The sequence below is a fragment of the Mercenaria mercenaria genome, chromosome 7, assembly GCF_021730395.1.
Source record: "Mercenaria mercenaria strain notata chromosome 7, MADL_Memer_1, whole genome shotgun sequence".
Taxonomy (NCBI): domain Eukaryota; kingdom Metazoa; phylum Mollusca; class Bivalvia; order Venerida; family Veneridae; genus Mercenaria; species Mercenaria mercenaria.
In genome coordinates, this window is record NC_069367.1 from 32,311,578 (window position 1) to 32,318,180 (window position 6,603).

Sequence of the window (6,603 nt, forward strand, 5' to 3'; positions counted from 1 at the left end):
GAATAAATAGATAAAGTACTGGTGCATTTAACTTACTTGTCAATAACTTCAGCATCTGCGTGATCATTTGCAGGGGTGAATCCGTTAAGCCGGCATCTTAGAGTAACCTCTCTATCAGTCTCGTTCTTAATTGTAGCTGAATACAGAAATATTGATTCTTACAGATATTAGCAAATGCAGGAATGAAATATAAATTTGGTCAATGTTTTTTTTGTTATTATTTATTGGGTTTTACATCACATCTAAACAATCGTAAGTCAAAGAGTGACTTTTCATGCTGGAAGAAAATGCCTCCCATTATTGATTCAGTGCAAGCGGACACCTGGTTAGAACCACTGACCTTAAAAGCCAGCTGGATGGCTTAATCACATGCACCCACATGGTTTGGAAGAATGTGATTCGAGGCCTTAATGTTTGATATAGTAAATAAAGATTTTCTGTTTCACTTTATTCTATAATTTGTAAAATATGGTATGCGAGAAAAATAATCTGTCAATGGTCATATTTGAAGATGGGAATCCACTATTTAGATAGTAACTCAGCAGTTCTTTTATTCTTGTTACTGCCAAATTAGTTGCCTTTGAACTGGATATTCGTATCTGAATCTACAAACCAATGACAAATTGTTCTGACAAGAAAACCATCAAAAAAAAAAAAAAAAAAAAAAAAAAAAAAAAAAAAAAAAAAAAAAAACATTTGGCTCTTACAGGGGATAATCTGGGACCGTAACTCAGGAACCTTTGATTGGATCTGACTGATTCATCATGGAACCCAATATCTATTGTTGGAAAGATATCTTGCATTTTTGTATCAAATCAAACTAAGAATGAAGTCTCGATCTGGCTAAAATAGCAAATCTTAGCCATATCAGGGGCATTAACCTCAAAACCCATGGTTTTCAATAGGAGCCGCGGTATTATGCCAATACTGTACTGTATATTATATTATACCAAGTTGTGTGCAAGTTTGATGAAACTTGATTGCAGAATGTGGTCTCTTCGTGTTCACATGCCTAATATAACACCTGTTAGTCCTTAAAGAGGCAATGACTCTGGGATCTAGTCAGATTTTGAATGGAACTATGACATTAGACCAATACAAGTTGTGTGCAAGTTTGAACAAAATAGATTGCAAAATATGGTCTCTATCGTGTGCACAAGAAAATTGTGGACGAACAGATGAGAGACGAAGGGCGATCACAAAGGCTCACATTTTCAGTACGTGACAGGTGAGCTAGAAATGTTCACGAAGAATCAGAATTCAGATCTCTCCTCAGCCATTTCTAGTTTTTCATCCCTGTGAAAAAACGTACCAGTAGCAAAGCAGTAAATAACCTAGATCTTCTTTTAAAGATATGAATATTGAAATATATTAATTTACATGTACTTACAACTGTTAAAACTGTAAGCCATTTTAGCTTTATTCCCTCAGCAATGCTATCCGCAGGTCATACACAAAGATTCTGCAAGATTGAAAAATTCGATTTAGTAAAGAATCGACATATGTCCTAAAGTTTTATGCCCTGCAGGCGTATGATATTTGATTGATTTTGACAGAAATAAAACAACAAAAAAACAAAAACAAAACAATGGGGTTGCATGAGCATGATATATGAGCATGATAGATGAGCACACAGTGTAATTTATTCCCAATAAGCGTTATTTAATTTCTTTCAAGTATTGTTTTCCATTTTTTTAATATCTTTCCTGTAATCATTTGCCTCCAGGCACGATTACAAGACCACAGCTCCCTTACGACGTAAACGTCATAATTTAGGGTAAAAAGGTGAGGAATCGTTTTCTGAACGATTCTGAACGATTCTCAAATAATGGTGGCATTGTTGATGAAAAAGCAATGCAAATGATACCTAGATTTGTGGAAAATATGAAAAATTAAAATATCAAGATTTATGAAGAGAAAGTATAATAAAAGAGTTTGGGTTTGTGTGTTCCATTTAGCCATAGTGGCACTTTTAGAAACATGCGAACCCTGTACCACTGCTTTATTGCGCACATATCTTCGCAAATGCATTTACAGTTTTGCTCAAAGTAACCATGGTTTGTCTTTACAGGGCAGGAAAATAAGTGTTGAGATTATCTATTGCCTTACTTTTTAAACATCAAGCCTTATGAACAAAATACTAGATAAAACCGACACGCTGCAACTGGAGATCATAATTATAAAACTTAAACCAAGTGTACATGTTCTTTGATGATGCAGTAAAATCTGAACTGAAATTATATGTACGTTCTAGTCAAAAGATAATTTTAAAATATGCATAAATATTTAAGATGTTGATTACAAAAAGCCTTGTGGACAGGTAACTCGCGAAACTACTAACTCTTGAGCTAACCGAGTACTTAGAATTAAACCATTTACTGACGTCATTCTTTTTCACGATGAATCAGTTTATTAAAAAAAAATTATCAATTTGTCGCGTAGCCATGAATGACAGTCTTTTATTCACCGTCCTTTACTTAACGTACCACACAAACAAAGGCTGATCGTTGAATATAAAATCATTAAGCCCTTAAAATACTAAAAAACTATTTCAAACACGTTATTAAAGCTTCTCAAGGGTTTTTCTTTTAGTTTCAAATATGAATAACTATGTCCTGTGTCGACCTAGTTACATTTGTAGTAGACACACAGCACGACGCTCGACAATACGACATGACGTAACTCGCGACAATGCGACTCGGCGCGCGTCAATAACATCATGAAAAACACGTAAACACAAGATGCACAAATGGTCATGTAACAATGCATAATGGGATATCAGAAGGAATCATGTGAACATAAGAATCACAAATGCATATATGTAAATCGCAAGATTGGATGTGCGAAAGCACAAAGGAGTTTTTGCCTTAATTCTGTTCCATAGCAGCGGAAATATAGGCACATTACTAGTCTATAGTAATCCTACTAACAAAGAAAATCAATCATACCATTATGGCCTTCTGAACGTTGAATTAAGATGACATCCTTATCTAGTGGATACAATAGCAGTCATATTTTTCTTAAAGTTGTGAAAACATCTTGCTCATATGTAAAGGGCTTGGTATGGTTATTTGTACAAAATGGTCTAAAATTAAGAGTTCAAATTCTAAAACAAAAAATTAAATATTTTGATTGATAAATAATGCTAATACATTTACAAACAGGTATTTGAACGTCATGGTAAAGATAGAGTATATTACATGATTGTCTTTCCACATTGAATTTATTAAACGAGTTGAATAGAATAATAAAAAATATCTATTTCATTCAACGAGCTTGATAAATTCAATGTGGAAAGTCACAAATGTAATATTCTTTTTATCACATGTTAGCTTTTCCTGCTGAAACATCAAAAGTTCTTTCTTTATCTATTATAAACAAGCCAAATTGACTAACACTTCACTCCCGCGACGTCAACATGTGATAAATAACGTTATCGACGTTTCTAGTTGTGGCGTAACTGATGACGCCATTTATATTTGAAATACTGTATAACGCTAGAAAACCCGTGGTGTTTGCTATAAAATCAAGAAATGAACAATATCCGCAATGGATAAGCTTTCCACGTGGTCATGTGGAAAGAAGAGTTACATCTATCAAATAACAAAATTAGTAAAATTCACCGCTTGCGAATGCTGAGTAGGCCAGTTTTTCGAAAATCTGACATCTTGTCAGCATTGCCTTTTTTAAAAAGAAGCTAGATATCTTACTAGAATGAGTTTCTACGAATTTTAAAGAAACAGTCTTGTGTTCTTTTAACAACAGAACTTTGAAAAATCAAGATATCAAAACTACATTAATAATTTCTTGTGTTTTGTCCGATAGACCCCACAGATTCGTAAAATGATTAGATCTACACGGTTCAGCAGTAAGAAGTATTTTGTAGGAGTTAAAATTTAATTCAACAATTTGAACTTAATTTGGTCAAAATTGAAATATGTTTTAAGTACTTTACTTATCATTTGTCGCTTTCAGATCAACATTATTTAGAAAAGAGTTTGCTAGCTACAGCGATATTCACCAGCGATGTTTCATGCATTATCAACTGTATACTCTAGAAGGTTTATAAACTACACTACTTAAAATCACAAACTTTTAAGAATTCGTCGAAGCAACCAACTTTTCTTTCGATTTCTGAAACGGTGGAAATTTTAAATTCTGTATATTTTCTCAACATAATACTTAATTACATAAGTTTGATAACGATTCTTTTGGGTGAATTATCTGAAAGTCTTTATACTTGAATTTTACGGATGTTGGTAAAATATAAAGAGGATCTTACATGAGTGAGTTTTCTTACTGAATTCATGCAACTAGTTAATCAACATAATAAAAGGCGAGTTTTGTAATTTAAGAGGGTGATACTATTTGTCATAGATGTTTCAGCAATTTGCACGAAAGGCCATGGGAAATGACACTTTTTGCCATCAGAGATAACCAAACAAACGAAGACAAAACTGAAATATGTGCCAGTTAATCTCTATCAATCGTTAGGTCAAAGCTGAGTTATCCCAAACCGAAAATGCTTTTTTTAGAAGTGACCCTTTTTGCAGGGCCCGTGCCTGCGTCCCAAGTCGGCTGAGAAGTGACCTGTACCCATCGATGTATCGAAGTTAAACTCGAAAGTTATAATCAAAAGTGCAACGGAGCCTTTATTTCAAACAATTATACAAAATCCTCTAGTTACATGTATTTAAATCAAGTACAACTTGATTTTAATTATGAATGAAAATAAAAACATTATAAAGCATGTCATTTTGAAAAAACGCTGCAATTATTTATATAAGATATTTTTCCCGATCGACTTGTTTTATGGTTCATTTATAAGATTTTCTACTAGAATGAATTTATTCAATGAATTCCTTATATAGCATTTGATAATAACAATAAATAAATAAATAAATAAATAAATTAAGAATAAAACTTACTTACCAGGAGAAGCGACACACAGAGTGATTATCAGATTAGAAATTCTTCAAGTATATTTATATCAAATTTTATAGTTCCAACATCTATTTTATCCAATGACAAGCGAATGATTTTCAAAAAATGTAACCAACTTATTTTCATATTATTCCATAACTGAACAGAATTGGTCCACTTGATCATGAGGTGGTGCAAAATTAATGAGTATTCACAGTTCCTCCGACATTTAGGGAGGCGGAGCAACTGTTAAAATGCTGGGACTGCACACAACAAATGCGCCTATTGAGATCAAGTAATCAACTTATAAAATGCGATTATTAAAACGTGGTTTCAGTTTTAAGTACAGTCAAACTTGCTTGAAAGACCACGTCTATTAGGAGACCATTTGCATTAAGAGATCTGAAATGCGTGCACCAACTGAAGTATGATACTGAAATATCTTATAATACATGATACAGTTGTAACGTCGTATCCCACATACATGATACAATTGTAACGTCGTATCCCACATACATGATACAGTTGTAACGTCGTATCCCACATACATGATACAATTGTAACGTCGTATCCCACATACATGATACAATTGTAACGTCGTATCCCACATACATGATACAATTGTAACGTCGTATCCCACATGCATACATGATACAATTGTAACGTCGTATCCCACATACATGATACAATTGTAACGTCGTATCCCACATACATGATACAATTGTAACGTCGTATCCCACATACATGATAAGGTTGTAACGTCGTATCGCATATTTACGCTGTAGTCTATTCCATATTTTCTGTAACAAACCTCTTAAAAATTGAAGACACTTTGTTATAAAACCGAGATCAGCCTTGTAATGCATATAGTTAAGACAAACGGAAAGGCGGAAAACAGAAATAATTTCCGAGGTTAAAAAAAGTACCGAGTCAATTGAGGCAGAAAATTCGACTGAGGTCAATGAGGCAGAAATAATGACCGAGCAACAATCACATTTCTTCAGTGTTTACATATAAACCAGTTTTTAGGGGTAGAATGACATTTTTTTTTCACTGATGTGACAAACCTGACTTTCTTCCTTAGAGTATCTATAATTTGTCGATTAAAGCATGTTGGCGTTGCGATAAATGTTAGAACTATCTTGACTGTTCGACAACGTGGCTCAATACAGCAGTTTTAAATACATGTTTTCTGCACCAACTGCTTTTTAACATATCACATACATCCGCTGTGTTTGATATAACATTGCTATAAGAACACAATAAAATAATAACATATTCCATTTGATTTACAAAGTTTCCAAATTGTCAAAATGCATGATGATTAATTGAGAACTTATCAAACAATCACTAGAAGAACAGAAAACCTTGCGAGATCATTTACGCATTTAAATAAATAGATTTACGTCTATGCAAATATGCTTTAACTAGATATCTTGCAAATTTTCTCATATGGTGTTTTAACAGAAAATTCATCTTTTCAATGTCTGACAAGTCTCTAAAAGCAGAATCATGTATTACATCACCAAACAGTTGAGTTCGTAGTTCATTGTATTTGGAACAGTGTAATAAAAACAGGGATATGCCTAATCAATTTCAAAAATAATCAATTAATTCTAATTACAGTGAGAAAATTGCTAATTAAATTAAATTAAATTACAAGCCATTTTCAAAAAGTAA

General features: G+C 33.0%; 1 long non-coding RNA gene across 1 annotated transcript; it reads right to left on the reverse strand.

Moving 5' to 3' along the window:
• LOC128558502 (uncharacterized) lies at positions 1-5,198 on the reverse strand. The gene is made up of 3 exons (XR_008371677.1): positions 4,933-5,198; positions 1,391-1,462; positions 1-136 (listed from the first exon to the last, which is right to left on the reverse strand). It is a non-coding gene; the product is annotated as an uncharacterized LOC128558502 (long non-coding RNA).
• Between the last annotated feature and the right edge of the window lie 1,405 nt (positions 5,199-6,603).